The 26,635-nt window shown below is 41.1% G+C and overlaps 1 protein-coding gene and 1 pseudogene across 2 annotated transcripts in view; both read right to left on the reverse strand.

Annotated features, from left to right (window-relative positions):
* The window catches only part of LOC308239277 (vascular endothelial growth factor receptor kdr-like), a gene marked incomplete at both ends in the record, with an annotated part of 686,009 nt that overhangs the window by 62,187 nt on the left and 597,187 nt on the right, over positions 1-26,635 (reverse strand). The gene's annotated exons all lie outside the window — the stretch shown is intronic.
* Positions 18,474-19,648, reverse strand: LOC308239429 (pre-B-cell leukemia transcription factor 2-like; annotated as a pseudogene). The gene has a single exon. The product of its transcript is annotated as a pre-B-cell leukemia transcription factor 2-like (transcript).

The following is a 26,635-nucleotide window of genomic DNA, read 5'->3' on the forward strand; positions in this document are numbered from 1 at the left end:
AACCAGAACAGTGACCCCATGGTTGCCCTCAGGAACAGCTGCATTGAATAATGACCCCTTACCCTGGCACCCATGAATCAATCAGTGGAGACCACAACCATGAGAGGACACAACTGGAAAGCTACTAAATATTCCATTAAGATCTTCCCTTGGGATCTCCCATAAAATCTTCACCTTTAAAACCCTTAGGATGAGGACCTAATGGCTCTACCTACAAGGAGAATGCCCATGGCTTTCCCTTTCCCTTCCCCCCCTCTCCCCCTGCCCCAGGCATATTACCATTAGCTTCCTCACTCCCAAGCTCCAAAGGCCATTCCTTTATCTCTATAACTTGTTTCTTAAGTCCATTTCTTCCAGGAATTACTTCTTCTACCTCTGTGATTGACCAAATAAATGTTCTATTACAGTTTGGGTCTTTGCTCTGAATTCTTTCCTAGCCAGAACCCAAGTACCAAGGTTGCTGAACCCAGGTCCAGTCTGACCCCATGGATCTAATACCCAGTGTTATTCCCACTGCCTACAATAGTATGCTGGTTAATGTTTAGCAACTAGCTTATCCCCCTACCCCCAGCAAGAAAGGCATAATTTAGATCTTTCACTAATTTCTATGATATAAATACTCTCACCATGGATGATTTCAAGTTACCAATGTGACATCACAGAATGTGGAAGTTGGGAGGAGATGCACCCAATTAAATCTTGAGAGCTGGTACAAGCCAGATTCCAGCTCATCACTGTTAAGAGCCCTCATGCTGCCACGATTTTAGCTAAGAGATCTTAGGAAAGCCACTTCCACTATCTAAGACTGTTTCCTCATCTGTAAAATGTAGATAGTACTTTGTCTTTCCTCCCAACTAGAGTTATTGTTAACGTTATAGCATAGTGAAAGTTAGGAAAATTCGAGGACAAGTGGAATAGGGAAACTAAGACAGAGTTAAACAGCAGTATGCAGACACCTGGTAAATCCCATATTCCCTAAATCAAGGACACTTGAGAGTAAATGGTTTGCACTTCTCTTCCTAAGCCAGAAGGTAGATAGCTTAAATCACCCTACTCAGGGAGACAGATAACAAATCCAATTAGTGTCATTTGCCAACCACACTCAAGGACAGACAAATTAAGAGAATAAGTCTCATTTTGATACACTAGCATAAAGCTGATGAATATTCTATTAATGCACCCCTAACACCTACCCTAAATGCATAGCCCTTAAAACTCCAAAAAATGAAGTTTTTTACCACTGCCATTTCCTTCCCCCTCTCCTCACCTCCACCGCCATACACATACCCTACCCCTTGCAACCAGGGGAGCAATGGGAAACAGCTGCTGAGTGCAAGGGTGCTCTCCCTCCAGGGAGCATGCCCATGCCATTTCTTTATTCCTCCCCTCCTCACATATCACCTATCATATAAGGGACCCCATGAGGCTTGCAACCAGGGGCAACTCATCTTAGGCTAACTCCCTGAACCTGTCTCCAAGGATCCCCTTCCCCCCTTTTCTCTGACTTCCCAGTGAGCCAAGGCAGCCCACCCTATGCTCTCCTGTTACTTCTTCTATGCCCTTCCTTATTTCACAGTCCTAAGTACATTTTTGTTGCAACCAATAAATTCTTGCTTGGTTTTCTACACTTTGTCTCTTGATTGAAACCTCTTTCCCTCAAAAAGACAAGAATCATAGTCTCCTTCTCTCCCAGGTAACATCTTTTTGGTGCTGCAACTGGGATTACTCAAACCGTAAGTCCTTTGGCCATGAGGCCAGAGAAAGGGCTGCTTTACTCTTCCTTCTTGTCTATGATTGGGAGGGTGAAGCAGTAATTCTAGTTAAAAGGGAATAACTGCCTTCAAACGGAAAACTAAAGTAATAATGAGTGTCTGGTGATCAACTGGCGCAGAAGATACAAGGCAGCCTGCCTGGGTTCAGCAGAAATGGCATCAACATCACCAAAGGAATAGGAGACATAAAGACTCTAAGATATTGCGCAGAAGTCTAAGGTACAAGACAACTAGGACACCCTAAAATTACCTCAAACTACTAGTCCTTCCATTTACCACTCACTACCTTATTTACATTCAGAACCTTTTAGCAAGACCCTACTCTATACAACCCCTTTACTCTGTTATCTCCTAGGGATACAATAGTTTTATTTTTCTTTTCTGCTCTTCTGGTCTGGTCGAGTAGACCTGCCTGCTACCCTATTCCTAGGCATATCCCACCCCAACCAGGTCTGTGGAGACACCCATCACTCAGTAAGGTTTGAATTCCTATCCTCTGAGATTATGGTGAGATTACATGGTCCCATCCCCACTAGACCCCTGAGATGTCAGACGCTAACCCTCGAGCGCTAGGACGCCAGACTCTGGAATTGATGCTGAGCTCTCTAATTCCTAATCTCCAAATGTGGAATCGACCTTCTACACAGGATGGGAGTTCTCTGGCTTGTATTTTGGCTAACTGGGCACAATTGGATCCCCAGACCTTAAATAAAAAACTAATTTTCTATTGTAATTTGGTCTGACCATAATATAAACTCCCCGATGGGAATTCATGGCCTCAAAATGGGAGCAATAGTCACAGCACTATCCTTCAATTAGACTTTTTCTGTAAGCAACCAGGCAAATAGTCAAAAATTTCTTATGTCCAGACATTTTTCCTATTATGAGAATGGGAGGCTCTCCTCTGGAAATGTACTTATGTTGGCTATATTACAGCCGAACAAAGACCTTATCTTGCAACCCTGCACTAACGGCCAACAATATTTCCTCAGCCACACCCCTGTTCCATGTTCCATTGCCTAAACTTTCTCTCTATGGAGCTATGCCTCCACACATGGAAAAGTAACTCCCTGTCTTTGGAACTGGAAAGGTCCTTCCCCTGCCAGGGTCTGCCCTCTGGTGGAAGTGCCAGGAGAATGCAACCCACTGCTTGTCCATAAACCCTTCTCGCTTGTTGAGTTAAAACAAATTAAGGCAGATCTCAGGAATTACTATGTTGACGACTTCCAACATATATCTTTAGCCTATGAATTAATGTGGAAGGAAGTAATAATAATATTGGGCCAAACTCTGTCAGATACTGAACTTTTCTGAAGCTAATAAATGCCTATACCCCAGTCCTCCCCCTTCTATAGCTCCTCAACTATATCCTTTGCTCTCTGAACTTCATTGTCTGGACTTGTCCTTCCCCTCCTTTCTTACTTACCCTTATATCTCCTCCACTACTAATTCCTACTAACTTAAGGGAAAATGAGAGTAAGAATTGTAACAGTTCCCTTTAAAAAAAAAGTTGGTTTCAGCCAGAAAGGAACCAACAACTGTTCCCAATTTTCTCCCGGACCCTGATGGGTTCACAAAGAAATTTAACTGTTAGAACATGTAGTTCTGGTTATTCTAACTATTCCAATTAATATACCTTCTGGTTTCTGAGAGCAAGGCAACACAATTGCTAAATTGGGTCTGCTAGGAAACTGTAGAGAAGTCTATTTGTATTGTAGAAAACCAGGTCACCTTAAAAACAATTGTAGAAAACCAAGATGGGACTTAGAAAGAGAAAACAAACCAGAAACATACATAGAGTTGCTCCAAGGTTGTTTCCCTTTCTCACTGACAATTTGGGAGAAGTTAAACTTATAAAAAGGAAAGCCTATAAGGCCCTTGTAGGGACTGGGGCTACTTTATCTCTCCCTAATCATGACAAACTTAATTTGCCTCCTCCTTCAAAGTAAAGCTTCTATATAAATGACAAAAATATTTCATCAATATCTGACTTTAAATTAGAGCCTGTTCCCTTCCAAGAAGGAAATATTATGGGATGATACTATCTAGCAGCTAGGACATGTTTTGCTCTTCCCATTGGAAATGGATAGAGGTTCCATATATTTAAGCCTTTATGGTTCTCAGAAGTGACCCTAAGCTATGTGCTGTCTATAATCTAGAAAAACATACCCAAGTGGAAATAAACATTATAAAAATGAATAGATGAATTTGTCAGTCCTTTGCCAACATTTGGGTGACAAACCAATCATTGAGGTATAAGAAAACTGTCTGTGTTTTACAAATGAAGTCTTCACAGAGCCAGAGGTGTGGTCCAGAAACAATTCAAAGCCCACCAAATCCTTTGACCTTTTCCAAACACCCCTGTTCATTTCAATAGGCTTATAGATAACTAGAGGCCCAGTGCATGAATTCGTGCACAAGTGGGGTATGGCCGGCCCGCCACGATTGGGCCGGCCCGGGGGAGGGGACACGGGAGGTTGGCCGGCCTGCCCTGCCCCCTGGTTGAACTCCCCGTTGAGGGGACAATTTGCATATTAGCTTTTTATTATATAGATAATCTTATCTAATAATAGACAAATATGTAAAATGACCGTACCTCTGCTACACTCACAGCCAATCAGAGTGAGTATGCAAATTAACCCAACAAAGATGGAGGTTAATTTGCATATGTTCCTGGGTCCTGGATATATCCTTGGCACCCAGGTCACTCTGAGCCGGCCATTGGAGAGGCAGGGGCCAAGCTGGTGATCAGAGGGGCGGGAGGGCCTCTGCTCAAGCCTAAAGCCTGGGCAGCCTGAGCTGGCAATTGGAGGGGCGAGGGGGCCCCGTGCCCAAGCCTAAAGCCTTGGGCTGAGGCTTTAGGCTTGGGCAGGGGCCGAGCTGGTGATTGGAGGGACAGGGGCCAAGCCAGTGATCAGAGGGCTGGGGGGGGAGGCAGGGTCTGAGCCAGCGATTGGAGGGAAGGGGAAAAAATCAATGGAAACATATCCTCAGGTGAGGATAAAAACAAAAAAATAAAGAAAGAAATGTCATATCCTATGAAAGACACATCTTGAAAATGCCTAAAGAAAGTTGTCATTTTTTCATGGTGAAGGGACTGAAGTCTGTGTTGATTAAAATACCTTGGCAGCTGCAGTGACTGGCAGTGGCTGCAGCAATGGGGAGCGGGCCTAAGCCGTCAGTAGGACATCTCCTGAGGGCTCCCAGTATGTGAGAGGGGGCAGGCTGGGTTGAGGGACCACTCCTCAGTGCATGAATTTTGTGCACCGGGCCCCTAGTAGGCTTCATAAAACCAAAGTCCCAGGGCCTGTGAAATTCAAATACCTGAACTTTACCAAGAACTGTATCTAAGCCATCTTTTTAAATTTTTTTTATTTCTTTTTTTCTTTCTTGTCTGTATCCATGGGTTATGCATATATGCTTACAAGTTCTTTGGCTAATCTCTTTCCACCCACCCACCAACTCCCACCTTAATTTCTGGAAAAACCCTATCTAGGTATTTTGAAAGAACAAGAAATACTGAAACCTTGTTTAATAGACAAGTCTTAAGTTCATATGCTTTTGGCTTTTTATTGCAGAAAGTCTTTAAAGTAGATTTAAAAATGTTGATATAATGTCTTGTGAGTTGTTGAAGGTTGTTTCTGAAAGTGAGTGTGTTAGCCGGTAGAGGTTGTGAAATGTGTTCATTAACATTAATCTAAGAAATGCTAGTTACTTACTTTTCAGTTAAGCTTGTTTTCCCCCCCTAAAGAAATTTGGTAAACAACACCCTCATAAGAAATATGGAGACATTTTATATTTTCTCCCTACCTTATTCCTCCAGAATTTGGCAACTCTCAATGAGTGAATATTATTTTCAGGATAATATATTTGCTTGCATAAGTCCAATAATAATCTGTTCTCTTTATAACAGGACACATAAAATTAGTTTCCAATTGTGGTTTTATTAACCAAGTCTTTGACTGGAATATCATGATCAAGAGAGACATACCAGGACTCTGATGTCACCAGAAAGACTTAAGGAATTGAGATTTACTTTGAAACTAATAGATGTCCCTTGGGGAAAAAAAATGGCCTAGTACCTTTCTTATTTACATGGTTCATGGCAGTTTTTCCAGGTAAGGAACGAAGGTTGCTTTCCTGAGAGATGCAAAGGAAGAACCTTAAGACATTTTGGGGACCTCAAGAACTTGAGGAGTCCACCCAATGCTTAGGAAAGCTGGATGGCAACTGTGTGGCTAGGGCTAAAGCTCACTCTGAAGATTCTGTGCCCCAATGGGCTAAAGCTCACTCTGAAGATTTCTTGTGAATAAAATTCCAGCAAAGTAATTTTAAAAAGCCTATGTAATCAATTGCTATTCTTATTGTGTTTATACAAATTATCAGATCATATTAAAACTGGATCTAATTGTGGACAAAAGGGGCCACATGCTGACCTGACAAGCTCAGGGGAGGCCTGTGTGGCAGTCTTGCAAACACAGAGACCTAAAGTAACTGCAAAAGATGGTCTGAAAATTAAATATTTAACTACAAACAGGTTATAGTGGGTAGTCATGTCCTAAGCTGATATTTTCCCTGACAAAGATAAACATAGATCTTTACTGAGCCCATTTGCCTTTTTGCCTCTAAGATAACATATCTGTGAGATGTCTGGTTAACTTGTAACTTCCTCCTTTCCCTCCCCCCAACCCCCCGGACACCTCAGGACACAACAAATGGCACCAGGATATTCCCGCATTGTTATTGTTATCAAGTTAATTGTCAACTGTTAATTATGTTAAACTATCCTGTATCCATCTATGTAAAAGAAGCACATGTCCATAATTTCACTTTTTACCCTATCCCAGAGGTTTCCCCACTTTGCTTTATCCCACCTCCTTAATCTATCACCAATGAATTTCATGTAACTCACCTACGTCCCTTTCTTTTGATTGCAATGTAAAAATACACATGTAACCTGCCATTCTCCAGAGCATTATCTCAATTCATTGAGGTTCTGCTTCCCGGCATATGTCGACAGTTTGGCTCAAATAAACTCACAAAAGTTCTTTACAGGTCTGAATTCTTTTTATGTTAACATAATGCAGTCTTTTTGATAAAAAATAAGGATGGTTTTAGGGAAAATATGTTTCAATGGAAATCACAATGCCTAGTTGTGAATATTGGACTCTTGTGCAGTTGATTTTCTTTAAAATTTTATTTTCACCTATAAACTGAATTGATTCCTGAATTCTTCTAGGTGTCTTTAACCCTCCAACCTAATGTTTCATTTTTTTCTCCCATGGTTTGACTTGGAATTATGAAAAACTACTGACAAGAGAGAGGGTTTCAAAGATGGCTGCCAATGGGAAGGCAGACTGCAAGATAGTGCAGGAGTGAGAGAACAAAGGGAGAGTGTGTGGTCGCACGGGGAGTGTTTGTTTGTGAGTTGAGGGACAGCTATACTCCAGGGGACCGTGGGGAATTGCCAGACAGGGTTCCCCTGACCTGGCAGCCTCCACTGTTGCTGGGATCCCTCCTAGGGCAACTGGCTCTGATGCGGAGACCAAGCCATCTTGAAGGGGAGAGTGGATGTTGTCATAAGCCTGAAAATCCCAGGAACCTACAACAATGGCACCCAGCGAACAGCTACGAACCCAGGAACACCGGTCCCCAAGTGGCGTGAGCATGTGGATTCAGAGGAGCTCTGCAACCCCTCACGGAAAGGTGAGATTTCACCTGGGATAAGGTGAGGTCTGTGGTCTGGGCAGGAGAGAGAAATGTGCAAGGCGGGAGCTGGAGGACCCGGGGAAGTCTGAGCCCAGAAAAATCTGCGGCCTTTGGGGCTGATGTGATCCACGAATGTGGAAGGGGAACCACAGGGCTGCTAACAGAAAGGAACTCTAAGAGGCAACCCATAGCTGAATTGGGCACAAAAGGGCAGCCTAAAAATTTTAACAGTGTGCCAGCTGCTTAGACCCAAGGGGAAAAACGACTGCACAGACTTGCGCCACAGAGCCGCAGTTCGCGCACTTACTCTGGATCTTTTTTATCTATTTTTTTCCTCTTTAAATCCTTGCTTCTGATTACTAAGCCCAAGACAAAGGATCACCCACTTGGGGGCACTCTAAGAGACTAAAGGGGAAAGTTGTTTTTGTGGAACCTGGGGATCAGAGCGGGGAATGACCATCAGAGAACCAGCTCTGGGGCAGCCCATTCCCCCAAACCAGTATTAAGTGCCACAGGGAAAACAAAATCTAAACACTAGCTAGAGAGGACCTATAAACCTGGAGGTCAATCCAGAAACACTGCCACCCAGGGGTTAAATCAAAAATTGACTCTTGTGTAAACACAAATAAAGGAGTATAAGAAAGAAATAAGTATTGCCTGCTTGAAAATCAGGACTGGGGCCTACAACACTGAGGAGCAGTGGAATGCTGGGAACTTCAATACTGTCCTGACTAGGAAAGAAGTGTGCCAAACAGAACAGTAGAGGAAGTGAATGACCTTCTCTACTGAACATTTTTATATTTTATCATCTTTTACTTAAGAAACTACTATTTTTTCCTCACTTGATTTTACCTTTTTAATTATTACATTTTTATTTTTAATCAGTATTATTACTACTATTTTTTTTACCTTTTTTAACAAAAGTGTTATTTTATTTTCTCTTTATTTTATTTTGGGATTAGTGTTCTGCATTCTATTTTCATCTTTCCTTTAGCATCATTTTACTCTATCTCAACTTTACCTTTATGCCAACGCTCTCTTCCTCACTTTTCGCCTTTTGTTGTCCTGTTTCTCTTACCCTATTCCTGCTTTATAGTTTCCCTATTCCTTCTTTTTACCCCCTGTTAAAGTTTCACCCTACTTATATATCTAATTTCCAATCCCCTGCTCCAAGTCCATACACAACTCTCTCTTCTCTTTTTTCACTACCCATTTTTTTTCTCTCTGTTCTTTTGTTGTTGTTTGCTTGATTGTTGATTATATTGTTTATTTTATGCTTTGTTTGTGAGATTGTTTCACTTTTTTTGTTTTGTTTTGTTTTTGTTTGTTTTTTTTTACTTCTGTTTTCCCTTGCCTCGCTAGATATTAGTTGTTGTTTGTAGTTTGCATTCATTTCTAGGTATTTGTTGTTGGTATTTGATGGGATTAGTGTCTGTTCTATTGGAGTTTTCTCCCCATATAAATAGTATTTTCCCCCTCTTCCTTCTAATTCTCCTTCTTTTCTCTTGTACTTATTTTTCCCTTTTCCCAATTTCAATTTTGCACTCCTTTTTTTTCCTCTTCTTCTTTCTTTTTATCCACTAATTCTCTTTTCTCTGGTGTTCACCTTTATTTGGGGTATTAGTATAGTGAATACATTTGTGTTCAGTGCCTTGTGTGTTGTGCCTTGTTGTGTTCTATGTTGTGCCTTTAACTCAATGCAAGAGAGAGAACTAAATAACCAGACACCTGGAGAAGAGAGACCATGGGGAGACGAAGAAACAGCCCATATATGAAAGAAAAGCAGGCATCACAAGAAAAGGAAGTAAACGAAATAGAGGCAAGCAACCTGTCAGAGAAAGAATTCAGAGAAATGGTCATAAGGTGGATGAAAAGAATGGAAGACAAATTCAACAACATGTGTAAGAATCAAGAGGAAATGAAGAAGAACCAAGAAGAAATGAAAAATGACAACACTGTTATAAAGAACTCAATAGAAAGCATAAACAGTAGACTAGAAGAAGCTGAGGACCATATCAGTGAGCTAGAAGACAAGGTAGGAAAAAATACCCAACCAGAGCAGGTTCTAAAAAAAAAAAAATTAAAAAGCAGGAGGAAAGACTAAGAGAACTTTGGGACAACACAAAAAGAAACAACATCCGCATAATATGGGTGCCAGAAGGAGAGGAAACTGAGCAAGGAATAGAAAACCTGTTTGAAGAAATAATGACAGAAAACTTCCCTGATATAAGGAAGAAAATACTCACACAAATCCAAGAATATCACAGAGTCCCAAACAAAATGAACCCCAAAACCAATGCCAAGGCACATTATAATTAAATTGCCAAACACCAACGACAAAGTGAGAATCTTAAAAGTGGCCAGAGAGAGACAGAAAATTACCTACAAAGAATCTACCATCAAACTAGCAACTGATTTCTCAACAGAAACACATCAAGCAAGAAGGGAATGCAATTAAATATACAAAGTCATGCAAAGGAAGGGTCTGAATCCAAGAATACTGTACCCAGAAAAGCTATCAATCAAAATTAAAGGAGAAATCAGGAGCTTCTCAGACAAAAAAGGACTAAGGGAATTTATTAACAGCAAACCTGCAATGCAAGAAATGCTAAAGGGTCTGCTGTAAAAAGAAGAAATAGGAAGTGAAGAAGGAACACAGGGGTAAAGAATAAAAATGGTGACAAATAAGTACCTATCAATAATAACTTTAAATGTAAATGGATTAAATGCCCCAATCAAAAAACATAATGTAACTGAGTGGATAAGAAAACATGACCCATATATTTGCTGTCTACAGGAAAGGCTCCTCAGAAAAAAAAGACACACACAGACTGATGGTGAAGGGATGGAAAAAGGTTTTTCAGGAGAATGGAAATGAAAAAAAAAAAAAGCTGGGGTAGCAATACTTATGTCTGACAAATTAGATCTCAAAGTGAAGGACATAAAAAGAGATAAGGAAGGCCACTTCATAATACTAAAGAGAGCAATCCAACAAGAAGAAATAACTCTGGTAAACATATATGCACCCAATACAGAAACTGATTACTAAATACATAAAATACACAAAATACATAAAAACAACTCCTGGAGGATACTAAGGCAGAGATTGACAGCAATACAATCATAGTAGGGGACTTTAATAAACCACTATCACCACTGGACAAATCCTCTAAACAAAAAATCAGCAAAGAAACATCAATCCTAAATGACTTACTAGACCAGATGGAATTAATTGACATCTTCAGAACATTACACCCCAAAGCCACAGAATATACATTCTTCTCAAGTGCACATGGCTCATTTTCAAAGATAGATCATATATTGGGTCACAGGCAAAGTCTCTTCAAATTTAAGAAGATAGAAATCATATCAAGCATCTTCTCAGATCACAATGGCATAAAACTGGAAATCAACTACAATAAAAACAACCCAAAGAAATCAAACACATGGAGACTAAACAGCATGCTATTAAACAATGACTGGGTTACCAGAGAGATCAAGGAAGAAACAAAAAACATCATGGCAACAAATGACAATGAAAACACTACAATCCAAAATCTATGGGACACAGCGAAAGCAGTCTTGAGAGGGAAGTTCATAGCTCTACAAGCCTACTGCAAAAAACAAGAAACAATGGTAATAAATTACCTAACCCTACAACTCAAAGAGCTAGAAAAAGAGCAACAAGAAAAGCCCAGTGAAAGCAGAAGGAAGGAAATAATAAAGATCAGAGCAGAGATAAATGACATAGAGACCAAAGAAACAATACAAAAGATCAACAAAACCAAGAGCTGGTTCTTTGAAAGGATAAACAAGATTGATGAACCTCTAGCCAGGTTCACCAAGAAGCAAAGAGAGAGGACCCAAATAAACAAAATCAGAAATGAAAGAGAAGAAATAACAATAGACCCCACCAAAATACAAAGGAATGTTTAAAAATACTATGAACAACTCTATTCCAACAAACTGGACAACCTGGAGGAAGTGGACATATTCCTAGAAAAATACAACCTTCCAAAACTCAATCAGGAAGAATCTAAACATCTCAATAGGCCAATAACTATGGAAGAAATTGAAGCAGTCATCAAAAAGCTTCTGGCCAACAAAAGCCCGGGGCCAGACAGCTTCACAGGAGAGTTTTATCAAACATTCAAGGAAGAACTAAAACCTATCCTCCTCAGACTATTCCAAAAAATTCAAGAGGAAGGAACACTTCCAAGCTCTTTCTATGAAGCCAGCATCACCCTAATACCAAAACCAGATAAAGACAACACAATGAAGGAGAATTACAGGCCAATATCCCTCATGAATGTAGATGCCAAAATCCTCAACAAAATTCTAGCAAATCGGATCCAGCAGTACATCAGAAAGATCATACACCATGACCAAGTAGGGTTTATCCCAGGAATGCAAGGATGGTACAATATCCGCAAATCAATAAATGTGATACATCACATAAACAAATTGAGAGATAAAAATCACATAGTCATATCAATTGATGCAGAAAAAGCATTTGACAAAATTCAACACCCTTTCTTGATAAAAACTCTCAACAAGGTGGGAATAGAAGGATCATACCTCAACATAATAAAAGCTATATATGACAAACCCACAGCTAACATCATACTCAATGGGCAAAAACTAAAACCATTTTCCCTAAGAACAGGAACAAGACACCACTCACACCACTCCTGTTTGACCTAGTACTGGAAGTATTAGCCATTGCAATTAGACAAGAAGAACAAAAATAAAAGGCATTCAAATTGGAAAAGAAGAAGTAAAGCTGTCCTTATTTGCAGATGACATGATATTGTACATAAAAAACCCGAAAGACTCCATCAATAAACTAAGACTTAATAAATGAATTCGGCAATGTAGCAGGATACACAACTAACGCCAAAAAATCTATGGCATTTCTATACAGCAATAGGGAACTTAAAGAAAGAGAGACTAAAAAAGCAATCCCATTTACCATCATACCAAAAAAATTAAGATACCTAAGAATAAACTTAACTAAGGAGGTAAAAGACCTATACACGGAAAACTACAGAACACTGAAAAAAGAGATAGAGGAAGATGTAAACAGATGGAAGAACATACCATGTTCATGGATTGGTAGAATCAACATCATTAAAATGTCCATACTACCCAAAGCAATCTATAGATTCAATGCACTCCCCATTAAAATACCAACAGCATATTTCACAGACCTAGAAAGAACTCCCCAAAAATTCATGTGGAATAAAAAAAAAGACCCCAAATAGCCACAGCAATCCTGAGAAAGAAGAATAAAGTAGAAGGGATCTCAATACCAGATTTCAAGCTGTATTACAAAGCCACTGTTCTCAAAAGAGCCTGGTACTGGCACAAGAACAGACATATAGATCAATGGTATAGAATAGAGAATCCAGATATCGACCCAAACCACTATGTGCAATTAATATTTGACAAAGGAGGCATGAACATACAATGGAGTCAAGACAGTCTCTTCAATAAATGGTGTTGGGAAAATTGGACAGATACATGCAAAAAAATGAAACTAGATCACCAACTTACACCATACACAAAAATAAACTCAAAATGGATACAGGACTTAAATATAAAACAGGAAACCATAAAAATACTAGAGGAATCCACAGGCAGAGAAATCTCAGACATATGCCGAAGGAACTTCTTCACTGATACTGCCCCTAGGGCAATGGAAGCCAAAGAGAAAATAAACAAATGGGACTACATCAAAATAAAAAGCTTTTTCACAGCAAAAGAAACCATCAACAAAACAACTAGAAACCCCACTGTATGGGAGAACATATTTGCAAATGTTATCACTGATAAAGGTTTAATCTCCAACATCTACTGGCACCTTATACAACTTAATAAAAGGAAGATAAATGATCCAATAAAAAAATGGGCAACGGACCTAAATAGAATCTTCTCGAAAGAAGACAGAAGGAGGCCAAGAGACACATGAAAACATGCTCCAAGTCACTAATTATCCGAGAGATGCAAATCAAAACGACAATGCGATACCATCTCACACCTGTCAGAATGGCTATCATCAACAAATCAACAAACGACAAGTGTTGGCAAGGATGCGGAGAAAAAGGAACCCTCGTGCACTGCTGGTGGGAATGCAGACTGGTGCAGCCACTGTGGAGAACAGTATGGAGTTTCCTCAAAAAACTGAAAATGGAACTCCCATTTGACCCAGTAATCCCACTCCTAGAAATATATCCTAAGAAACTAGAAACACCAATCAGAAAGGATATATGCACCCCTATGTTCATAGCAGCACAATTTACAATAGCTAAGATTTGGAAACAGCCTAGGTGCCCATCAACAGATGACTGATCAGAAAACTATTGTACATCTACACAATGGAATACTATGCTGCCATAAAAAAAAGAAGGAATTATTACCATTTGTAGGCACCTGGATGGAATTAGAGAACATTATGCTAAGTGAAATAAGCCAGTCAATGAAAGAAAAATACCACATGATCTCACTCATTTGGGGATAATGAAAAACATTATAAACTGATGAACAAAAAGATACAGAGGCAGTAAAGCATCAAACAGACTGTCAAATTATAGCGGGAAGGTTAGGGAGATGTGGGGGAAATAAGAGATCAACTGAAGGACTTATATGCATGCATATAAGAGTAACCAATGGATGCAAAACATTGGGGGGTGAGGGCATGTATGGGAGTGGGGTGGGAGGGGGCAATGGTAACATATGTACACATATAATACCTTAATAAAAAATTTTAAAAAAATAAAGAAACAAAAATAAAAAAAAATTAAAAAATAATGCACAAACTGATTTCAACAAATAAATGGAAACTACCAAAAAGAACTAATCAGAAATTCTAGAGTTGAAAATGCAACGCTGCACTGAGGAATTCAATAGAGAACTTCAAAAGCCAATTAAACCATGCAGAAAAGTCAACTGCCTAGAAGAGATAACATTTGAAATTACCTAGTCAGAGCAACAACAACAAAAAGAATAAAAAACAGTGAAGGGAACCTACAGGACTTATGAGACAAAATCAAAAGAAAAATATGTGGATCGTGGGAATTCTAGAATAAAAAAAGAAAAAGGGACAGAAAGTATATTTAAACCAATAATGACTGAAAACTTATCAAACCTGGGGACATAAATGAATATTCAGTCCCAAGGGGCATGACCCCAAAGGATCCCAAAATGGTTGAACCAGAAAAAGACTACTGAGACACATTATAATTAAATTGTCAAAAGTAAGACTCAAAGAAAGACTTTTAAAAATAGCCATTGAAAAGAGACAAGTTACATACAAGGGAATCCTCTCCCCAACAAAAATTGAACAAATAAACACTGACGGAATTTACCACTACTAGACCTGCCTTACAAGAAATGCTAAAGAATTTATTTGAAAGGAAGTAAAAGAATGCTAATAATATTATAAGAACATGAGAAGGTAGTATAAAACTCACTGGTAATTGTAAATATATAGTCCAAGTTTGATTCTTTAATATGGTAATAGTGGTGCATAATTCATTCATAACTCTACAAGAAACAGACAGCTATGTGTGTGGGGGGGTAGGGGGAAGAGCTGGATGAAAGAAGGTGAAGATATCAACCAAAGAACATATATGCATAACCCATAGACACAGACAACAGTGAGGTGATGGCCAGAGGGAAGGGGGCACAGGGACTTGTTGGATGTGAGTAAAGGGGTGGGGTGGGGATGGGCACATCTGTAATAGTGTCAACAATAAAAATAATGTTAAAAATAAAATAAATTAAAAAAAACAAATCTAGTAAAAATAGACACAACTACAATGATGTGTTATTGGAAGCATGATATTAAAAAAATACATAATCTTCCCAGCTGGTGTGGCTCAGTGGTTGAGCATCAACCTATAAACCAGGAGGCCACGGTTCAATTCCTGGTCAGGACATATTCCCCAGGTTGTGGGCTCAATCCCCAGTAGGGAGTGGGCAGAAGGCAGCTAATCAATGATTCTCTCTCATCACTGATGTTACTATCTCTCCATCTCCCTTCCCCTTGGATAGCAATAAAAATAAGGCCTTTATCATGTTGAGGTATACTCCCTCTATTCCCACTTTGCCAAGAGTTTTTATCAAAAATTGATGTAGGATTTTGGAGAATGATTTTTCTGCACCTATTGATATGACCATGTGGTTTTTATCACTCAGTTTGTTTATGTGATATATCACATTTATTAATTTGTGAATATTGTACCAGCCTTGCATTCCTGAAATAAATCCCACATGGTCATGGTGTATGAACTTTTTTTTCATTATTTGTTATTATTATTTTTAAATAATTATTTATTGTTGAAAGTATTACATATGCCCATTTCCCCAATTGACACCCCTCCAGTCCGCCCCTGCCCCCAGCCTCAGGCCTTCAGCACCCTATTGTCTGTGATCATGGGTTATGCATATATGCATACAAGTTCTTTAGTTGATCTCTTCTCACCCACCCACCCTCCCCTGCCTTCCCTCTGAGATTCTGCAGTCTGTTCCATGCTTCTATGTCTCTAAATCTATTTTGTTCATCAGTTTATTTTGTCCATTGAGTATGATATTCGCTATAGGTTTGTCATATATGGCCTTTATCCTGTTGAGATATGCTCCCTCTATTCCCACTTTGCTGAGAGTTTTTATCAAAAATCAGTGTTGGATTTTGTCGAATGCTTTTTCTGCATCTATTGATATGATCATGTGATTTTTGTATTTCATTTTGTTAATGTGATGTGTCACATTTATTGATTTGATAATATTGTACCATCCTTGCATCCCTGAAATAAGTCCAACTTTGTCATGGTGTATGATCTTTTTAATATATTAATGGATCCGACTTGCTAATATTTTGTTGAGGATTTTAGTATCTGTGTTCATCAGGGATATTGGCCTGTAATTCTCTTTCTTTGTAGTGTCTTTATCTGGTTTTGGAATTAGGATAATGCTAGCTTCATAAAAAGGGCTTGGAAGTGTTCCTCCCCATTGTATATTTTAGAATAGTTTTAGGAGTATAGGTATTAGTTCTTCTTTGAATGTTTGGTAAAACTCCCCTGTGAAGCCATCCAGACAAGGGCATTTGTTGGCTTCAAGTGTTTTGATTACTGCTTCGATTTCATCAGTTGTTATTGGCCTATTCAGATTTTATGATTCTTCCTGATTCAGTTTTGGGGGATTGAATATTTCTAGGAATTTGTCCATTTCATCCACATTGTCCAGCTTGTTGACATATAGTTGCTCATGGTATTTTCTTACAAACCTTTGTACTTCTGTGGTGTCAGTAGTCACTTCTTTACTTTTGTTTCTGATTTTATTTATTTGGATCCTCTCTCTTTGTTTCTTGATGAGTCTGTCTAACCATTTATCAATCTTGTTTATCCTTTCAAAAAACCAGCTCTTAGTTTCATTGATTTTTTGTAGTATTTTTTTAGTCTCTATGTCATTTATTTCTGCTCTGGTTTTTATTATTTCACTAGAAGACCCCTCTCCAATACAGGAGTCCTCGGGGGATGTCCAACTGCCACTTTAGGCCTGATCCCTGGCAGTTGGACATCCCTCTTGCAATCCGAGACCTCTGGCTCCTAACCGCTCACCTGCCTGCCTGCCCTAACCACTCTGCATGCCTGCCTGCCTGATCCCCCTAACTGCCCTCCCCTGCTGGCCTGGTCCCCCCTATTAACTTTCTTTTTTAATCTTATCCCCTTCACACACAATTGTATTTGACTTCCTTATTGGTTTCTCCCTCTCACACAATTTTTCTCTCTCTTTTATGTAACACTTTTTCCTACTGACTCATCATTTATAAACTTTTCTTTCCTCCTTATTTCCTACTTCTGTTCCATCATCCTTCTTCCCATCTTTCTCCTACCCCCCTCCCTCCCCACATTCCTCCTTTCCTTTATCTTTATTCCACCACCCCTCCCTCTCCTTTTCCTTCCTTCCCACCTTATTTTTTTCTTCACTTCCTCCCTCAGACCTGCTTTGCTCCCTCCCCCATTTCTTCCTTCTTCCCATTCTCCTTTTAAGCTCTACCAGCTGCCCTTTAAAACTTTTCTTCCCTCCCTCTTTCTCTCTCATCCTACCTTTCCCATACATTCTTCTCTACTTACTTACACTGTTTTAATATCTATCTACCTGCCTAAATATTCACTATCATTTATCTTTTTTCTTTTCTGACTCCTACTTTTAAAATCTGTCCTCAGTACACAACTATACTTGATTTTTATTATAGCTCCTACAGTTCACTCATACATCCTCTTTCCTTCTTTAACTCTGCTGTCTATTGACTCCTTTATAAAGTTCTTCCCTCCCTCCTTCCCCCTTTTTTTTTTCACCTAGCAATTCTATTGGCTTAAGATGAGCTCTATATTAGGTAATAAAGCCATCTGGAGGTGAAGGAGTGGGAGACCCAGGTGCATGGCCAGGTCATCTGTCCAGAAGTTGTGTCCCCATTTTTGGCATCTCTGGTAGATAGGGCAAGGCTGGCGTCTCCACAGATCCCAGAGCAGGTAAGGGGTGGGGGAGAGAGAATGGGTGAAACCAGAGAGAGAGAGAGAGAGAGAGAGAGAGACAGACAGACAGACAGACAGACAGACAGACAGAATAGTCATATATGTGTCTGAGAGAGAGAATGTATATGTGTCTATAGAGAAACAATAGTTGTGTATGTATCTATGAGAGAGAGAAACAGAATAGTTGTGTACGTGTCTATGAGAGAGAGAGGATCTGAAAGATAAGGTTCTGGGTGTGTTTCTGTGTAAGAAATGGGGAGAGAAAAAGATTTAAAAGAAGGGAAAAAAAGGGGAGAAAGACCTCACCTTCCCCTTAGGGGACCCCCTTCTCCTTGCCATGTAGTCAGCAACCCCAGCACTGAGTTGGCTGGGGTAGGGTGACCCCATTTGCCTTTCTCCATCTTATGATTCTCCTGTGCCTGGGGCTTGTCCCCTGGATGCCTTAGTCCTCTTGTCAAGAGTCACTTTGTGGCCCTGAGGGGTGAGATAAGTTGTAAGTGTCAGAATAAACGCTCCCTGGTCCTTCTGTTGGGGACGTCACTGAGGATGGGGTCACAGCCTCCTGCCAGCCGCCGTTTGCCCTCATTTCCTGAGGGCTGTACATCTGGCCTCCCCCGAGGTTATCTCCGTAGCCCCCCTGGGCCCATCGAGTGTCGGAGTGATTCCACCTGGGAAGCAGGGTAGGAATCTCCGTTGAGCCAGGGCATCCCCAGAAACATGTCTCCAGATCCTGAATGATTGAAAGAGCCGCCAGAGCCTGCAGAGGAAGGGGGTGTCGGGAAGCTGGTGTGGCTGTGGACCCCTGAGTGACAGACACGGTGGTCTTTACGGCATAGATGTTTGCCTCCTCTTGAAACTTTCCGATATTTTTCTTATAGCGGATCCGCTTGTTGCCAAACCAGTTGGAGACCTGAGAGATGGTGATGCCACACTTCTTGGCGAGCTCCTCCTTATCCTCATCACTGAGATACGGGTTACTCAGGTGGGAATAGAAATACTCACTTAGGACCTCGGTAGCCTGTTTGCTGAAGTTCCGGTGTTTCTGTCTGGCATCTAGGAACCAGGAGTGCAGGATCATGACAGCCTCGCAGGTGCTCTGCTTGAACTGCATCTGGATGGCGCTGAACTTACGGTGTATGATGCTCACCATCCGCTCCATCTCCTTGGGTGCCACAGGCCTCATGCATCTCTGATCCCTCAGCAGGTTCACGATGTGGGTCTTGAACTCATTACATGCCTGCTCATACTTCTCCAGCTCTGAGTGGTAGATATGGCGAATTTAGGCAAATTTGCTGCAATAGTCTGAGTGTTCGATGGAGTTGTCAGGGGACACGCTGCCCCTGGAAGCTGCTGCGGCTGCAGCTGCTGCCGCTGAGCCCCCTCCCCTTTCTCAGGCCCAGCCACACCTTCTGCCAGAAGCATGTTGTCCAAGCACATAAGCTGGGGGTCCACTGGCTCCTCCTTCTGGGAGCTTCCGATGCTGAGGCCCGTTTTCTCCTTGATTTCACACAGGACGCTAAAGGAAGCTGGCTTCATTCGATGGCAGTTTAGGGATTATTTCTTGGCCTAGGCCTCATCCAGGCTCTGGTCTGTGATGGTCATTATCTGCTGCAGAATGTCCCCGATGTCTTGCTTCCCTCGGCCCCTTGGGACACCCCTGCACTACCCCCACCAGGAGGCTCTCCAGGGCCCCCAGGCTCCCCACCCACCAGCCACAGGCCCCCCGGCCCTCACCTGGAGGGGGCAGCCCCAGCAGCTGCTCATCTATAGTGGGGGGAGCCCTGAGTCACCCTCCCTGTTTCGCCCCTCCCCCACCTGGTTACTTCCCCCAAAACTCGCCAGGGTCGCTGCTCACTCCGCCCGACCCCTGCTCATCTCTCCATCTCCTGGCTCCCCTGGGGGTTCACCCTGGCTCTGAAGGGAGACCTGGGGTACTGGCTGGGCCCCCCACAGGAGACCCCGGTCCCTGGCAGCGGAGAAAATGGAGCCAGAGAGAGAGGAGGCCCAGGGAGGGGTGTGTGTGAGTGAAAGCGAGGAGTCCTCCTTCCCTCCTTAAAGCTTCCGTTATGGGGGGCATAAACCCCAGCCCAGGGCTCAACACCAGCCAGGTGTTCACTGCCCCCCCTTCCCTGGCCTCCCTGCCGCTCTCCTGCTCCCATTCCCTGCCTGGGACACCGGGCCCAGCGAGAGTGGCCGAGGCCAGCACAGCTCAGGTGCTACTGCTGCAAAGTAGGAGCGCCTCCACCCAGAAGGCCTCGGACCGTCCACCCCTCCATTCTGGGACCTGCCAAAGGCCCGCACTAGGTGACTGGGCAGGGCTCCCCACTCCGCTCTGCCTGCATCCTGCCCCTCGCCTGCTTGTTCCCTTTCTGTATTTCTGTTTCTCCTCTAGGCCTGTCTGCATGCAGGCCTGCCTTCCTCTCCCTCTCCTTTCTTATCCCCTCCTATTGTATCCTATCCTACCCTGGGCCTGGCAGCTGCCTGAGCAGAGGGTGGGGATGCAGCCTGCTGATCTGGTTGTGACTATTATGGTGTAATGGATAATTAGCATATTCCTCTCTTATTATATAGGATTCCTTCTACTTACTCTGGGCTTTTCTTGTTGTTCTCTTTCTAGTTCTTTAAGTTGTAGGGTGAAATAATTTATTTTTGTTGTGTGTGTGTGTGTTTTGTTTTGTTTTGTTTTGTTTTGTTTGAGGTAGGCCTGTAGTGCTATGAACTTCCCTCTCCAGACTGCTTTTGCAGTGTCCTAGAGATTTTGGGATGTTGTATGTTCGTTTTCATTTGTTTCCAAGAAATTTTTTATTTCTTTCTTGATCTTATTGGTAACCCATTCATTGTTTAATAACATGCTGTTCAGCCTGCATGTGTTTGAGTATTTGGGGGTGTTTTTACTGTAGTTGATTTCTAATTTCATTCTACTGTCATCTGAGAAGATGATTGCATTGAATCTGTAGACTTCCTTGGGTAGTATGGACATTTTTATGATGTCTATAGTATTTTAATGATGTCTATACTATTCAAGGTAATCTAAAGGTTCAATGCAATTCCTATTAAAACACCAACAGCATATTTTACATATCTAGAAAAAAGTACTCCAAAAATTTATATGGAACCACAAAAGACCCCTGCATCAATCTTGAGAAAGTATAACAATGTTGAAAGAATCACATTACCAGATATCAAGTTACACTACAAAGTCACCATAAACAAATCAGCCTGGTACTGGAACAAGAACAGGCATATAGATCAATGGAACAGAACAGAGACTCCTGAAATTGACCCAAGCCATTATGCTCAATTAATATTTGACAAAGGAGGAAAGAGCATACAATGGAGTCAAGAGAGTCTCTTCAATAAATGATGTTGGAAAATTAACATATACATGTTAAAAAAATGACACTAGACCTCCTACTAACATCATACACAAGAATTAACTCAAAATGGATAAGGCTTAAATGTAAGTTGGGAAGCCATAAAAACCCTAGAAGAAATCATAGGCAGAAAAAAATCTCTCATGGCAATCTGTTTACAGATACATCTCCTAGGCCAAAGGAAACTAAGGAGAAAATAAAAAAATGTGACCACATCAAAATAAAAAGCTTCTGCACAACAAAAGAAACCATCAATAAATGAAAAGGGATCCCACTGTATGGGAGAACACATTTGGCAATGATCCTATCTAATAAAAGTAATATGCAAATTGACCATCACCCCAACACACAAGATGGCTGCCCCCATGTGGTCAAAGATGGCTGCCCCCATGTGGACACAAGATGGCCGCCATAAGATGGCCAGCAGTGGAGGACAGTTGTGGGCGATCAGGCCAGCAGGGAAGGGCAGTTGGGAGGGACCAGGCCTGCAAGGGAGGGCAGTTGGGGGGAACCATGCCTGCAGGGGAGGGCAGTTGGGGGTGACCAGGCCTGCAGGGGAGGGCAGTTAGGGGTCACCAGGCCAGCAGAGGAGGGCAGTTGGGGGTGACCAGGCCTGCAGGGGAGGACAGTTGGGGGAGACCAGGCTTGCAGGGAGGACAGTTGGGGGAGACCAGGCCAGCATGGAGGGCAGCTGCGGGGGGGACCAGGCTTGTAGGGGAGGGCAGTTGGGAGGGACAAGGCCTGCAGGGGAGGGCAGTTGAGGGGGACCAGACCTCCAGGGGAGGGAAGTTGGGGGCAACCATGCCTGCAGGGGAGGGCAGTTGGGGGAAGACCAGGCCTGCAGGAGAGGGCAGTTGGGGGCAACCAGGCCTGCAGGGGAGGGCAGTTAGGGGTGACTGGGCCAGCAGGGGAGGGCCGTTGGGGGCAACCAGACTGGCAGGGGAGGGCAGTTAGGGGCAATCAGGCTGGCAGGGGAGCAGTTAGGCGTCGATCAGGCTGGCAGGGGAGTGGTTAGGGGGTGATCAGGTCAGCAGGCAGAAGCAGTTAGGGGCAAATCAGGCAGGCAGACAGGCGAGCGGTTGGGAGCCAGCAGTCTTGGATTTGAGAGGGATGTCTGACTGCCCATTTAGGCCTGATCCCAGGGATCGGGCTTAAACAGGAAGTTGGGCATCCCTCGAGGGGTCCCAGATTGGAGACGGTGCAGGCTGGGCTGAGGGACAACCCCCCTCTGTGCATGAATTTCGTGCACTGGGCCTCTAGTACATCTGATAAAAGGTTAATATCCAAACTATATCAGGAACTCATACAACTTAACCAAATTAAGATAAACCAACCAATTACAAAATGGGTAAAGGACCTAAATAAACACTTCTCCAAAATGGATATACAGATGACCAAGAGACGTAGGAAAAAATGCTCAAAGTCACTGATCATCAGAGAGATGAAAATAAAAATGACAATGAGGTATCACCTCAGACCTGTCAGAATGGCTACCATCAACAAATCAATATATGACAAGTGCTGGCAAAGATGTAGAGAAAAGGAAACCCTAGTACACTGCTGGTGGGAATGCAAACAGGTGCAGACATTATGGAAAATAGTATGGAATTCCTTCAAAAATTAAATATGGAACTGCCATTTGACTCAGTGATCCCACTTCTAGGAATATATCCTAAGAAACCTGAAATACCAATCAGAAAGAAGGTATGCACCCCTATGTTCATAGAAGCACAATTTACAGTAGTTAAGATCTGGAAACAGCACAAGTTCCCATCAGTAGATGAGTGGATACAAAAGCTGTGGTATATTTATACCATGAATACTATGCATCAATAAAAAAGAACAATCTCTTACCCTCTGAGACAGCATGGAGGAATCTGGAGAGTATTATACTAAGTGAAATAAGTCAGTCAGAGAAAGTCAAGTATCATATGATCTCACTCATGTGTGGAATCTAATTAACAAAATAAAATGATGAATGGAATGGATCCAGAGGCATGGAAGCATGGAACAAAGGGCAGAATCTAAGAGGGAAGCTGGGGGAGGGTGGTAATCAACCAAAGACCTTGTACATATATATGCATAACCCTTGGACATAGACAGTGGGGTGGTAAGGGCCTGGGGTGGGGGATAGGGGTGGGCTGGAGGGGGTTGATGAGGGAAAAAGGGGACATATGTAATACTTTCAACAATAAAGATTTAAAAAAACATATTGTATTTTTTGCCCAATCAGCATGTCTCAGTGTTTGAGCATTGACCTATGATCCAGGAGGTCACAGTTCCATTCCTGATCAGCTGGATCCCTAGTGTGGGGCATGCAGGAAGTAGCCAATCAATGATTCTCTCTCAACATTTATGTTTATATCTCTCTCTCCCTCTCCCTTCCACTCTGAAATCAATAAAATATATTTTTAAAAACGATCTTTTTCAATCCAAAAAACATAGGATGTCTTCTTTTTTTATTTATGTCTTCTTTGATTTATTTCAGCAATGTTTTGTTCTTGTCAAAAATCTAAGATTTGTATAAACTGGGTTGAATTTATTTTTAGTATATTATTCTTTTTGATGGTTTTCTTAGTTTATTTTCTGTTGTTTATTTGTTGCTAGTTTATAGAAATTAAATTGATTTATTTTGAAGTGTTGACCTTGTATCCTACAGCATCTTTGTTGAATTTATGTATTAGCACTACTTGGTTATACTACCAAATATATATATATAGTTATAAAATAGTTATAGAATGTATAATATATATATATATATATATATATATATATATAGAACTATATAAAATATATAATTTTATTTATTCCTTTCCTATATAGGTGCCTTTTGCTCCTGCCTAGAACATCCAGTATAATTTTAGTAGAAGTGGCAAGAGCAAACATCTTTGTCTTGTTCCTATTCTAAGGGTGAAAACTTTCAATCTTTTATCTGTAACTATGATTTTAGCTGAGATTTTCATTACTACTGTATCTTTTTTACCTTTCTTTATAGTTGAAAGTATTACAGATGTCACTTTTGTTTGTTTTTTTCCCATTGACTGCCTCCATCCAAAACCGACCCCTCCCAAGCCTTCACCACTCAATTGTCTGTGTCCATAAATTAATATATATAAGTCCCCCAGTTAATCAGTTCACAATCAACCCCCACACCCACCTTCCCTCTGAAATTCATCATTCTGTTCTATGCTTCTATGTCACTGGATCTATTTTTTCATCACTTTGTTTTTTCATTAGATTCCACTTATGAGTGAGATCATGTGATACCTATCTATCTCTGACTAGCTTATTTCATTTAGCATAATACTCTCCAGGTCTATCCATGCTGTTGCAAATGGTAAGAGTTCTTTTTTTACAGCTGCATAGTATTCCATTCTGTAAATGTTCCACAGCTTTTTTATCCACTCATCTGCTTATGGGAACTTGGGCTGTTTCCAAATCTTAGCTATTATAAATTGGGGATATATATAGGGGTGCATATATTATTTCTGATTGGTGTTTCTGGATTCTTAGGATATATTCCTAGAAGTGGGATCACTGGGTCAGATGGAAGTTCCATTTTTAATTTTTTGAGGAAACTCTATACTGTTTTCCACAGTAGCTGCATTCCCACTAGCATAGTATTAGGGCTCCCTTTCTCCACATCCTGGCCAACACTTTCCATTTGTTGAATTGTTGATAATACCCATTCTGACAGGTGTGAAGTGATACCTCGTGTGGTTAATTTGCATCTCACGAATAATTAGTGAGTAAGCAATTTTTCATATGTCTCTTGGCCTTCTCTATGTCAACTTTGGAGAAGTGTCTATATAGATACTTTGCCTATTTTTAAATTGGATTGTCTTCCTTTTGTTAAGTTGTATGAGCACCTTAGATATTTTGGAAATTAACCCCTTATGGCATGTGTCATTGGCCAATAAGTTCTCCCATGCAGTGGGCTCTCTTTTCATTATTTGTTGGTTTCTTTTGCTGTGCAGAAGCTTTTTATTTTGATGTGGTCTCATATATACTCCAGAAAACTCATATATTTTGCTCCTGTCAAGTGAAATGGTCTGTAGATACCTATTAATTTTAGGTAATTTGTAGTAGTGTTCAAGTCTTCTATTTCCTTGTTGGTCTTCTGTCTAGTTGTCCTATTACTGTTTGGCTTTTAAGTGCCAGGCTTGGCAAAAGGTCTATTAAATATATTCCCATGGAGCAGAAGACATCATTAGTGTTTAGCGAGAATCAGGTACAAACTGGAAGGGTTTTAAGGTGTATTTGAGTTCTTTCTCTCTCTCTCTCTCTCTCTCTCTCTCTCTCTCTCTTGGTTTAGCTGTGAGGAAATGCTTTAGTGATATCTTAGTTCCACACCATGTGATAAGAGATGCTGGGATCTGTTTGGAACATAATCTACTGTGAATATTGTATTGGAACACTATTTATGTGATGAATTGCTGTCCTGTTTCAGTGTTGCATAGAATTACTTTTGTTTTGGAAGATTTTCAAGAGGAATAATCCCAGGTTTCTGTGATCAAGAACTTGTGCCAGATTCAGTGGCTAGATTTTAAAGGTGGGATCCGTTTGGCTAAGACAGCAGCCATAAGTTAGTGTTTTAGTGATATTAATATCTGATATTTATATTTTATAAGGCTCTTTCCTAAGTGCTTTGTGTTAATGATTGTAATGGGGTAAATTATTCATTTAATTTTATTTTAGGATTTAGAATCTTGACATATTTTTTTCCAGTTCATCATTTTCAATGTAATAAGCTTTTATGAGGACTAGCGTGCCATGAATTTGAGTTTCCACACTTCCACCACTAGCACTGTGATCTTTTAAGTCACATCACTAATTACTTCCTCAATTTTTCATGTTAAAAGGATGGTTAGGTTAAATACTTTCCAAGGACCTTTCACCATTCTCATTCCCTAGCTCTCACTTTGTCTTACCAGTTTATTTCTTTTTTTAAAAAAATTATTTTTGACACTATTACAGATGTCCCCATTTCATCCCCCAGTTAGCCCCTCCCCCCTTCCCTCTGGCCATCTCCACACTGTTGTCTGTGTCTATGGGTTGTGCATATATGTTCTTTGGCTAATCTCTTCACCTTCTTTCATCCAGTCCCCCTTCATGCTCCCCTCTGATAGTTGTCAGTCTGTTCCATGTATCAATGCCTCTGTTTCTATTTTGTTTATTAGATTCCACATATAAATGTTTATCTCTTATTCTTGACAGCAATCTGGACTCCATATCTTGGGTC

Source organism: Plecotus auritus (assembly GCF_963455305.1).
Source record: "Plecotus auritus genome assembly, chromosome: X".
In the NCBI taxonomy this organism is placed as follows: domain Eukaryota; kingdom Metazoa; phylum Chordata; class Mammalia; order Chiroptera; family Vespertilionidae; genus Plecotus; species Plecotus auritus.